This window comes from Schistocerca nitens, unplaced genomic scaffold, assembly GCF_023898315.1.
Source record: "Schistocerca nitens isolate TAMUIC-IGC-003100 unplaced genomic scaffold, iqSchNite1.1 HiC_scaffold_363, whole genome shotgun sequence".
Lineage (NCBI taxonomy): Eukaryota > Metazoa > Arthropoda > Insecta > Orthoptera > Acrididae > Schistocerca > Schistocerca nitens.
The window spans coordinates 11,606,153-11,619,996 of record NW_026045897.1 but is presented as its reverse complement, the minus strand read 5'-3'; positions in this window follow the sequence as shown (position 1 = coordinate 11,619,996).

Here is a 13,844-nt window from a genome sequence, read left to right as displayed (position 1 = left end):
TCTGCAGGTATACTGTTTCCCTTCGACTTTCCCATTGACGATGAAACACAGAAATTGCATCGGAATTAAATATAAGAGACACAATACCGACTTAAGTACAGGAAGACTGGGTCTTCCTACTATCTATGTTTTGAGCGTTTCCTGTGTCATTAGTTCTACATTCCGATGCACCTCTGCAGGTTTACTGTATCCCTTGGATCTTCCCATTGACGATGAACCACAGAAATTGCATCGGAATTAAATATAAGAGACACAATGCCGACTTAAGTACAGGAACACTGAGTCTTCCTACTGTCTATGTTTTGAGCGTTTCCTGCGTCACCAGTTTTACATTCCGATGCACCTCTGCAGGTTTACTGTATCCCTTGGACCATCCCATTGACAATGAAACACAGAAATTGCATCGGAATTAAATATAAGAGTCACAATGTCGTCTTAAGTACAGGAAGACAAAGTCATCCTACTGTCTATGTTTTGAGCGTTTCCTGTGTCACCAGTTTTACATTCCGATGCACATCTGCAGGTTTCCTGTATCCCTTTCACCTTCCCATTGACGACGAAACACAGAAATTGCATCGGATTTAAATATAAGGGACACAATGCCGACTTAAGTACAGGAAGACTGAGTATTCCTACTGTCTATTTTTTGAGCGTTTCCTGTGTCTCCAGTTTTACATTCCGATGCACCTCTGCAGGTTTACTGTATCCCTTGGATCTTCCCATTGACGATGAATCACAGACATTGCATCGGAATTAAATATAAGAGACACAATTCCGAATTAAGTACAGGAAGTCTGAGTCTACCTACTGTCTATGTTTGAGCGTTTCCTGTGTCACCAGTTTTACATACCGATCCACCTCTGCAGGTTTACTGTATCCATTGGACCTTCTCATTGACGAAGAAACACAGAAATTGCATCGGAATTAAATATAAGAGGTACAACGCCGACTGAAGTACAAGAACACTGAGTCTTCTTAGGGTCTATGCTTTGAACGCTTCCTGTGTCACCAGTTTTACATTCCGATGCACCTCTGCAGCTTTACTGTATCCCTTTGACCTTCCCATTGACGACGAAACACAGAAATTGCATCGGATTTTAATATAGGAGACACAATGCCGACTTAAGTACAGGGAGACTGAGTATTCCTAATGTCTATGTTTTGAGCGTTTCCTGTGTCACCAGTTTTACATTCCGACGCACCTCTGCAGGTTTACTGTTTCTCTTGGATCTTCCCATTGACGATGAATCACAGAAATTGCATCGGAATTAAATATAAGAGACACAATGCCGACTTAAGTACAGGAAGGCTTAGTCTTCCTACTGTCTATGTTTTGAGCGTTTCCTGTGTCACCAGTTTTACATTCCGATGCACCTCTGCAGGTTTACTGTATCCCTTGGACCTTCTCATTGACGATGAAACACAGAAATTACATCGGAATTAAATATAAGAGACACAACGTTGACTTAAGTACAAGAAAACTGAGTCTTCTTACGGTCTATGTTTTGAGCGTTTCCTGAGTCACCAGTTTTACATTCCGATGCACCTCTGCAGGTTTACTGTACCCATTGGCCCTTCCCATTGACGATGAAACACAGAAATTTCATCGGAATTAAATATAAGAAACACAACGTTGAGTTAAGTACAAGAAAACTGAGTCTTCTTACGGTCTATGTTTTGAGCGTTTCCTGTGTCACCAGTTTTACACTCCGATGCACCTCTGCAGGGTTACTGTATCCCTTGGACCTTTCCATTGACGATGAAACACAGAAATTGCATCGGAATTAAATATAAGAGATACAATGCCGACTTAAGTACAGAAAGACTGAGTCTTCCTACTGTGTATGTTTTGAGCGTTTCCTGAGTCACCAGGTTTACATTCCGATGCACCTCTGCAGGTTTACTGTATCCATTGGATTTTCACATTGACGATGAAACACAGAAATAGCATCGGAATTAAATATAAGAGACACTACGCCTACATAAGACCAGGAAGGCTGAGTCTTCCTACTGTCTATGATTTGATCGTCTCCTGTGTCACCACTTTTACTATCCGATGCACCTCTGCAGGTTTACTGTATCCCTTGGATCTTCCCATTGACGATGAACCACAGAAATAGCATCGGAATTAAATATAAGAGACACAACGCCTACTTAAGAACAGAAAGACTGAGTCTTCCTACTGTGTATGTTTTGAGCGTTTCCAGTGTCACCAGTTTTACATTCCGATGCACCTCTGCAGGTTTACTGTATCCATTGGACCTTCCCATTGACGATGAAACACAGAAATTGCTTCGGAATTAAATATAAGAGACACAATTCCGACTTAGGTACAGGAAGACTGAGTCTTCCTACTGTCTATGTTTTGAGCGTGTCCTGTGTCACCAGTTTTACATTCCGATGCACCTCTGCAGTTTTACTGTATCCCTTGCACCATCACAGTGACGATGAAACATAAAAATTGCATAGGAATTAAATATAAAAGACACAATGCCGACTTAAGTACAAGAAAACTGAGTCTTCTTAGGGTCTATGTTATGAGCGCTTCCTGTGTCACCAGTTTAACATTCCGATGCACCTATGCAGGGTTACTGTATCCCTTGGACCTTCCCATCGACGATGAAACACAGAAATTGCATCGGAATTAAATATAAGAGACACAATGCAGACTTAAGTACAGAAAGACTGAGTCTTCCTACTGTCTATGTTTTGAGCGTTTCCTGAGTCACCAGGTTTACATTCCGATGCACCTCTGCAGGTTTACTGTATCCCTTGGATTTTCACATTGACGATGAAACACAGAAATGGCATCGGAATTAAATATAAGGGACACAATGCCGACTTATGTACAGGAAGATTGAGTCTTCCTACTGTGTATGTTTTGAGCGTTTCATGCGTCACCAATTTTACATTTCGATGCACCTCTGCTGGTTTACTGTATCCATTGGACCTTCCCATTGACGATGAAACACAGAAATAGCATCGGAATTAAATATAAGAGACACAACGCCTACTTAAGAACAGGAAGGCTGAGTCTTCCTACTGTCTATGTTTTGAGCGTCTCCTGTGTCACCACTTTTACATTCCGATGCACCTCTGCAGGTTTACTGTATCCCTTGCATCTTCCCATTGACGATGAACCACAGAAATTGCATCGGAATTAAATATAAGAGACACAATGCCGACTTAAGTACAGGAACATTGAGTCTTCCTACTGTCTATGTTTTGAGCGTTTCCTGCGTCACCAGTTTTACATTCCGATGCACCTCTGCAGGTTTACTGTATACATTGGACCTTCCCATTGACGATGAAACACAGAAATTACATCGGAATTAAATATAAGAGACACAACGTTTAGTTAAGTAAAAGAAAACTGAGTCTTCTTACGGTCTATGTTTTGAGCGTTTCCTGTGTCACCAGTTTTACATTCCGATGCACCTCTGCAGGTTTACTGTAACCCTTGGACCTTCACAGTGACGATGAAACACCGAAATTGCATCGGAACTAAATATAAAAGACACAATTCCGACTTAAGTCCAAGAAAACTGATTCTTCTTAGGGTCTATGTTATGAGCGCTTCCTGTGTCACCTGTTTTACATTCCGATGCACCTCTGCAGGGTTACTGTATCCCTTTGACCTTCCCATTTGCGATGAAACACACAAATTGCATCGGAATTAAATATAAGAGACACAGTGACGTCTTAAGTAAAGGAAGACAAAGTCTTCCAACTGTCTATGTTTTGAGCGTTTATTGTGTCACCAGTTTTACATTCCGATGCACCTCCGCAGGTTTCCTGTATCCCTTGGACCTTCAAAGTGACGATGAAACACAGAAATTGCATCGGAATTAAATATAAGAGACACAATCCCGACTTAAGTACAGGAAGACTGAGCCTTCCTACTGTCTATGTTTTGAGCGTTTCCTGTGTCACCAGTTTTACATTCCGATGCAGCTCTGCAGGTATACTGTTTCCCTTCGACTTTCCCATTGACGATGAAACACAGAAATTGCATCGGAATTAAATATAAGAGACACAATACCGACTTAAGTACAGGAAGACTGGGTCTTCCTACTACCTATGTTTTGAGCGTTTCCTGTGTCATCAGTTCTACATTCCGATGCACCTCTGCAGGTTTACTGTATCCATTGGACCCCCCCATTGACGATGAAACACAGAAATTACATCGGAATTAAATATAAGAGACACAATGCCGACTTAAGTACAGGAACATTGAGTCTTCCTACTGTCTATGTTTTGAGCGTTTCCTGCGTCACCAGTTTTACATTCCGATGCACCTCTGCAGGTTTACTGTATCCCTTGGACCTTCCCATTGACGATGAAACACAGAAATTGCATCGGAATACAATATAAGAGTCACAATGTCGTCTTAAGTACAGGAAGACAAAGTCATCCAACTGTCTATGTTTTGAGCGTTTCCTGTGTCACCAGTTTTACATTCCGATGCACATCTGCAGGTTTCCTGTATCCCTTTCACCTTCCCATTGACGACGAAACACAGAAATTGCATAGGATTTAAATATAAGGGACACAATGCCGACTTAAGTACAGGAAGACTGAGTATTCCTACTGTCTATTTTTTGAGCGTTTCCTGTGTCTCCAGTTTTACATTCCGATGCACCTCTGCAGGTTTACTGTATCCCTTGGATCTTCCCATTGACGATGAATCACAGACATTGCATCGGAATTAAATATAAGAGACACAATTCCGAATTAAGTACAGGAAGACTGAGTCTTCCTACTGTCTATGTTTGAGCGTTTCCTGTGTCACCAGTTTTACATTCCGATGCACCTATGTAGGTTTACTGTATCCATTGGACCTTCCCATTGACGATGAAACACAGAAAATGAATAAAATTAAATATAAGAGACACAATGCCGACTTAAGTACAGGAAGAACGAGTCTTCCTACTGTCTATGTTTTTAGCGGCGTTTCCTGTGTCACCAGTTTTACATTCCGATCCACCTCTGCAGGTTTACTGTATCCATTGGACCTTCTCATTGACGAAGAAACACAGAAATTGCATCGGAATTAAATATAAGAGATACAACGCAGACTTAAGTACAAGAACACTGAGTCTTCTTAGGGTCTATGTTTTGAACGCTTCCTGTGTCACCAGTTTTACATTCCGATGCACCTCTGCAGGTTTACTGTATCCCTTTGACCTTCCCATTGACGACGAAACACAGAAATTGCATCGGATTTAAATATAGGAGACACAATGCCGACTTAAGTACAGGGAGACTGAGTATTCCTGATGTCTATGTTTTGAGCGTTTCCTGTGTCACCAGTTTTACATTCCGACGCACCTCTGCAGGTTTACTGTTTCTCTTGGATCTTCCCATTGACGATGAATCACAGAAATTGCATCGGAATTAAATGTAAGAGACACAATGCCGACTTAAGTACAGGAAGGCTTAGTCTTCCTACTGTCTATGCTTTGAGCGTTTCCTGTGTCACCAGTTTTACATTCCGATGCACCTCTGCATTTTTACTGTATCCCTTGGACCTTACCATTGACGATGAAACACAGAAATTACATCGGAATTAAATATAAGAGACACAACGTTGACTTAAGTACAAGAAAACTGAGTCTTCTTAAGGTCTATGTTTTGAGCGTTTCCTGAGTCACCAGTTTTACATTCCGATGCACCTCTGCAGGTTTACTGTACCCATTGGACCTTCCCATTGACGATGAAACACAGAAATTTCATCGGAATTAAATATAAGAGACACAACGTTGAGTTAAGTACAAGAAAACTGAGTCTTCTTACGGTCTATGTCTTGAGCGTTTCCTGTGTCACCAGTTTTACATTCCGATGCACCTCTGCAGGTTTACTGTATCCATTGGACCTTCCCATGGACGACGAAACACAGAATATGCATCGGAATTAAATATATGAGACACAATGCTGACTTAGGTACACGAAGACTGAGTCTTCCTACTGTCTATGTTTTGAGCGTGTCCTGTGTCACCACTTTTATATTCCGATGCACCTCTGCAGGTTTACTGTATCCCTTCGACCTTCCCAGTGACGATGAAAGACAGAAATAGCATCGGAATTAAATATAAAAGAAACAATGCCGACTTAAGTACAAGAAAACTGATTCTTCTTAGGGTCTATGTTATGAGCGCTTCCTGTGTCACCAGTTTTACACTCCGATGCACCTCTGCAGGGTTACTGTATCCATTGGACCTTCCCATTGACGATGAAACGCAGAAATTGCATCGGAATTAAATATAAGAGACACAATGCCGACAAGTACAGAAAGACTGTGTCTTCCTACTGTGTATGTTTTGAGCGTTCCCTGAGTCACCAGGTTTACATTCCGATGCACCTCTGCAGGTTTACTGTATCCCTTGGATTTTCACATTGACGATGAAACACAGAAATTGCATCGGAATTAAATATAAGAGACACAACGACTACTTAAGAACAGGAAGGCTGAGTCTTCCTACTGTCTATGTTTTGAGCGTCTCCTGTGTCACCACTTTTACATTCCGATGCACCTCTGCAGGGTTACTGTATCCCTTGGATCTTCCCATTGACGATGAACCACAGAAATTGCATCGGAATTAAATATAAGAGACACAATGCCGACTTAAGTAATGGAACATTGAGTCGTCCTACTGTGTATATTTTGAGCGTTTCCTGCGTCACCAATTTTACATTCCGATGCACCTCTGCAGGTTTACTGTATCCATTGGACCTTCCCATTGACGATGAAACACAGAAATTGCATCGGAATTAAATATAAGGGACACAATTCCGACTTAGGTACCGTAAGACTGAGTCTTCCTACTGTCTATGTTTTGAGCGTGTCCTGTGTCACCAGTTTTACATTCCGATGCACCTCTGCAGTTTTACTGTATCCCTTGCACCTTCACAGTGACGATGAAACGCAGAAATTGCATCGGAATTAAATATAAAAGACACAATGCCGACTTAAGTACAAGAAAACGGAGTCTTCTTAGGGTTTATGTTATGAGCGCTTCCTGTGTCACCAGTTTTACATTCCGATGCACCTCTGCAGGGCTACTGTATCCCTAGGACCTTCCCATTGACGAAAAAACACAGAAATTGCATCGGAATTAAATATATGACACAATGCCGACTTCAGTACAGGAAGACTGAGTCTTCCTACTGTCAATGTTTGAGCGTTTCCTGTGTCAACAGTTTTACGCTCCGATGCACCTCTGCAGGTTTACTGTATCCATTGGACCTTACCATTGACGATGAAACACAGAAAGTGCATCGCAATTAAATATAAGAGACACAATGCCGACTGAAGTACAGGAAGACTGAGTCTTCCTACTGTCTATGTTTTGAGCGTTTCCTGTGTCACCAGTTTTACATTCCGATCCACCTCTGCAGGTTTACTGTATCCATTGGACCCTCCCATTGACGATGAAACACAGAAATAGCATCGGAATTAAATATAAGAGACACAATGCCGACTTAAGTACAGGAAGGCTGAGTCTTCCTACTGTCTATGTTTTGAGCGTTTCCTGTGTCTCCAGTTTTACATTCCGAAGCACCTCTGCAGGTTTACTGTATCCCTTGGATCTTCGCATTGACGATGAACCACAGAAATTGCATCGGAATTAAATATAAGAGACACAATGCCGACTAAAGTACAGGAACATTGAGTCCTCCTACTGTCTATGTTTTGAGCGTTTCCTGCGTCACCAGTTTTACATTCCGATGCACCTCTGCAGGTTTACTGTATCCATTGGACCTTCCCATTGACGATGAAACACAGAAATTTCATCGGAATTAAATATAAGAGACACAACGTTGAGTTAAGTACAAGAAAACTGAGTCTTCTTACGGTCTATGTTTTGAGCGTTTCCTGTGTCACCAGTTTTACATTCCGATGCACCTCTGCAGGTTTACTGTATCCATTGGACCTTCCCATGGACGACGAAACACAGAAATTGCATCGGAATTAAATATAAGAGACACAATGCTGACTTAGGTACACGAAGACTGAGTCTTCCTACTGTCTATGTTTTGAGCGTGTCCTGTGTCACCACTTTTATATTCCGATGCACCTCTGCAGGTTTACTGTATCCCTTGGACCTTCACAGTGACGATGAAATACAGAAATAGCATCGGAATTAAATATAAAAGACACAATGCCGACTTAAGTACAAGAAAACTGATTCTTCTTAGGGTCTATGTTATGAGCGCTTCCTGTGTCACCAGTTTTACACTCCGATGCACCTCTGCAGGGTTACTGTATCCCTTGGACCTTCCCATTGCGATGAAACGCAGAAATTGCATCGGAATTAAATATAAGAGACACAATGCCGACTTAAGTACAGAAAGACTGAGTCTTCCTACTGTGTATGTTTTGAGCGTTTCCTGAGTCACCAGGTTTACATTCCGATGCACCTCCGCAGGTTTACTGTATCCCTTGGATTTTCACATTGACGATGAAACACAGAAATTGCATCGGAATGAAATATAAGAGACACAACGACTACTTAAGAACAGGAAGGCTGAGTCTTCCTACTGTCTATGATTTGAGCGTGTCCTGTGTCACCAGTTTTACATTCCGATGCACCTCTGCAGGTTTACTGTATCCCTCGGACCTTCACAGTGACGATGAAACACAGAAATTGCATCGGAAATAATTATAAAAGACACAATGCCGACTTAAGTACAAGAAAACTCAGTCTTCTTAGGGTCTATGTTATGAGCGCTTCCTGAGTCACCGATGCACCTCTGCAGGGTTACTGTATCCATTGGACGTTCCCATTGACAATGAAACACAGAAATTGCGTCGGAATTAAATATAAGAGACACAATGCCGACTTAAGTAATGGAACATTGAGTCTTCCTACTGTGTATGTTTTGAGCGTTTCCTGCGTCACCAATTTTACATTCCGATGCACCTCTGCAGGTTTAATGTATCCATTGGACCTTCCCATTGACGCTGAAACACAGAAATTGCATCGGAATTAAATATAAGAGACACAATTCCGACTTAGTACCGGAAGAGTGAGTCTTCCTACTGTCTATGTTTTGAGCGTGTCCTGTGTCACCAGGTTTACATTCCGATGCACCTCTACAGGTTTACTGTATTCATTGGACCTTACCATTGACGATGAAACACAGAAAATGCATCGAAATTAAATATAAGAGACACAATGCCGACTGAAGTACAGGAAGACTGAGTCTTCCTACTGTCTATGTTTTTAGCGTTTCCTGTGTCACCAGTTTACATTCCGATGCACCTCTGCATGTTTACTGTATCCCTTGGATCTTCGCATTGACGATGAACCACAGAAATTGCATCAGAATTAAATATAAGAGGCACAATGCCGACTTAAGTACAGGAACATTGAGTCTTCCTACTGTCTATCTTTTGAGCGTTTCCTGTGTCACCAGTTTTACATTCCGATGCACCTCTGCAGTTTTACTGTATCCCTTGCACCTTCACAGTGACGATGAAACACAGAAATTGCATCGGAATTAAATATAAAAGACACAATGCCGACTTAATTACAAGAAAACTGAGTCTTCTTAGGGTCTATGTTATGAGCGCTTCCTGTGTCACCAGTTTTACATTCCGATGCAACTCAGCAGGGTTACTGTATCCCTTGGACCTTCCCATTGACAAAAAAACACAGAAATTGCATCGGAATTAAATATATGACACAATGCTGACTTCAGTACAGGAAGACTGAGTCTTCCTACTGTCAATGTTTGAGCGTTTCCTGTGTCAACAGTTTTACATTCCGATGCACATCTGCAGGTTTACTGTATCCATTGGACCTTACCATTGACGATGAAACACAGAAAATGCATCGAAATTAAATATAAGAGACACAATGCCGACTGAAGTACAGGAAGACTGAGTCTTCCTACTGTCTATGTTTTTAGCGTTTCCTGTGTCACCAGTTTTACATTCCGATCCACCTCTGCAGGTTTACTGTATCCATTGGACCCTCCCATTGACGATGAAACACAGAAATAGCATCGGAATTAAATATAAGCGACACAATGCCTACTTAAGTACAGGAAGGCTGAGTCTTCCTACTGTCTATGTTTTGAGCGTTTCCTGTGTCACCAGTTTTACATTTCGATGCACCTCTGCATGTTTACTGTATCCCTAGGATCTTCGCATTGACGATGAACCACAGAAATTGCATCGGAATTAAATATAAGAGACACAATGCCGACTTAAGTACAGGAACATTGAGTCTTCCTACTGTCTATGTTTTGAGCGTTTCCTGCGTCACCAGTTTTACATTCCGATGCACCTCTACAGGTTTACTGTATACATTGGACCTTCCCATTGACGATGAAACACAGAAATTACATCGGAATTAAATATAAGAGACACAACGTTGAGTTAAGTACAAGAAAACTGAGTGTTCTTACGGTCTATGTTTTGAGCGTTTACTGTGTCACCAGTTTTACATTCCGATGCACCTCTGCAGGTTTACTGTATCCATGGACCTTCCCATGGACGATGAAACACAGAAATTGCATCGGAATTAAATATGAGAGACATAATTCTGACTTAGGTACAGGAAGACTGAGTCTTCCTACTGTCTATGTTTTGAGCGTGTCCTGTGTCACCAGTTTTACATTCCGATGCACCTCTGCAGGTTTACTGTATCCCTCGGACCTTCACAGTGACGATGAAACACAGAAATTGCATCGGAAATAATTATAAAAGACACAATGCCGACTTAAGTACAAGAAAACTCAGTCTTCTTAGGGTCTATGTTATGAGCGCTTCCTGAGTCACCAGCTTTACATTCCGATGCACCTCTACAGGGTTACTGTATCCATTGGACCTTCCCATTGACAATGAAACACAGAAATTGCATCGGAATTAAATATAAGAGACACAATGCCGACTTAAGTAATGGAACATTGAGTCTTCCTACTGTGTATGTTTTGAACGTTTCCTGCGCCACCAATTTTACATTCCGATGCACCTCTGCAGGTTTAATGTATCCATTGGACCTTCCCATTGACGGTGAAACACAGAAATTGCATCGGAATTAAATATAAGAGACACAATTCCGACTTAGTACCGGAAGAGTGAGTCTTCCTACTGTCTATGTTTTGAGCGTGTCCTGTGTCACCAGGTTTACATTCCGATGCACCTCTACAGGTTTACTGTATACATTGGACCTTACCATTGACGATTAAACACAGAAAATGCATCGAAATTAAATATAAGAGACACAATGCCGACTGAAGTACAGGAAGACTGAGTCTTCCTACTGTCTATGTTTTAAGCGTTTCCTGTGTCACCAGTTTTACATTCCGATCCACCTCTGCATGTTTACTGTATCCCTTGGATCTTCGCATTGACGATGAACCACAGAAATTGCATCAGAATTAAATATAAGAGGCACAATGCCGACTTAAGTACAGGAACATTGAGTCTTCCTACTGTCTATCTTTTGAGCGTTTCCTGTGTCACCAGTTTTACATTCCGATGCACCTCTGCAGTTTTACTGTATCCCTTGCACCTTCACAGTGACGATGAAACACAGAAATTGCATCGGAATTAAATATAAAAGACACAATGCCGACTTAATTACAAGAAAACTGAGTCTTCTTAGGGTCTATGTTATGAGCGCTTCCTGTGTCACCAGTTTTACATTCCGATGCACCTCTGCAGGGTTACTGTATCCCTTGGACTTTCCCATTGACAAAAAAACACAGAAATTGCATCGGAATTAAATATATGACACAATGCTGACTTCAGTACAGGAAGACTGAGTCTTCCTACTGTCAATGTTTGAGCGTTTCCTGTGTCAACAGTTTTACATTCCGATGCACCTCTGCAGGTTTACTGTATCCATTGGACCTTACCATTGACGATGAAACACAGAAAATGCATCGAAATTAAATATAAGAGACACAATGCCGACTGAAGTACAGGAAGACTGAGTCTTCCTACTGTCTATGTTTTTAGCGTTTCCTGTGTCACCAGTTTTACATTCCGATCCACCTCTGCAGGTTTACTGTATCCATTGGACCCTCCCATTGACGATGAAACACAGAAATAGCATCGGAATTAAATATAAGAGACACAATGCCTACTTAAGTACAGGAAGGCTGAGTCTTCCTACTGTCTATGTTTTGAGCGTTTCCTGTGTCACCAGTTTTACATTCCGATGCACCTCTGCATGTTTACTGTATCCCTTGGATCTTCGCATTGACGATGAACCACAGAAATTGCATCGGAATTAAATATAAGAGACACAATGCCGACTTAAGTACAGGAACATTGAGTCTTCCTACTGTCTATGTTTTGAGCGTTTCCTGCGTCACCAGTTTTACATTCCGATGCACCTCTACAGGTTTACTGTATACATTGGACCTTCCCATTGACGATGAAACACAGATATTACATCGGAATTAAATATAAGAGACACAACATTGAGTTAAGTACAAGAAAACTGAGTCTTCTTACGGTCTATGTATTGAGCGTTTCCTGTGTCACCAGTTTTACATTCCGATGCACCTCTGCAGGTTTACTGTATCCATTGGACCTTCCCATGGACGACGAAACACAGAAATTGCGTCGGCATTAAATATAAGAGACACAATGCTGACTTAGGTACAGGAAGGCTGAGTCTTCCTACTGTCTATGTTTTGAGCGTGTCCTGTGTCACCAGTTTTATATTCCGATGCACCTCTGCAGGTTTACTGTATCCCTTGGACCTTCACAGTGACGATGAAATACAGAAATTGCATCGGAATTAAATATAAAAGACACAATGCCGACTTAAGTACAAGAAAACTGAGTCTTCTTAGGGTCTATGTTATGAGCGCTTCCTCTGTCACCAGTTTTACATTCCGATGCACCTCTGCAGGGTTACTGTATCCCTTGGACCTTCCCATTGATGATGAAACACAGAAATTGTATCGGAATTAAATATAAGAGACACAATGCCGACTTAAGTACAGAGAGACTGAGTCTTCCTACTGTCTATGTTTTGAACGTTTCCTGGGTCACCAGGTTTACATTCCGATGCACCTCTGCAGGTTTACTGTACCCATTGGAATTTCACATTGACGATGAAACACAGAAATTGCATCGGAATTAAATATAAGAGACACAATGCTGACTTAGGTACACGAAGACTGAGTCTTCCCACTGTCTATGTTTTGAGCGTGTCCTGTGTCACCACTTTTATATTCCGATGCACCTCTGCAGGTTTACTGTATCCCTTGGACCTTCACAGTGACGATGAAATACAGAAATAGCATCGGAATTAAATATAAAAGACACAATGCCGACTTAAGTACAAGAAAACTGATTCTTCTTAGGGTCTATGTTATGAGCGCTTCCTGCGTCACCAGTTTTACACTCCGATGCACCTCTGCAGGGTTACTGTATCCCTTGGACCTTCCCATTGACGATGAAACACAGAAATTGCATTGGAATTAAATATAAGAGACACAATGCCGACTTAAGTACAGAAAGACTGAGTCTTCCTACTGTATAGTTTTGAGCGTTTCCTGTGTCACCAGGTTTACATTCCGATGCACCTCTGCAGGTTTACTGTATCCCTTGGATTTTCACATTGACGATGAACCACAGAAATTGCATCGGAATTAAATATAAGAGACACAATGCCGACTTAAGTAATGGAACATTGAGTCTTCCTACTGTCTATGTTTTGAGCGTTTCCTGCGTCACCAGTTTTACATTCCGATGCACCTCTGCAGGTTTACTGTATCCATTTGACCTTCCCATTGACGATGAAACACAGAAATTGCATCGGAATTAAATATAAGATACACAATTCCGACTTAGGTACAGGAAGACTGAGTCT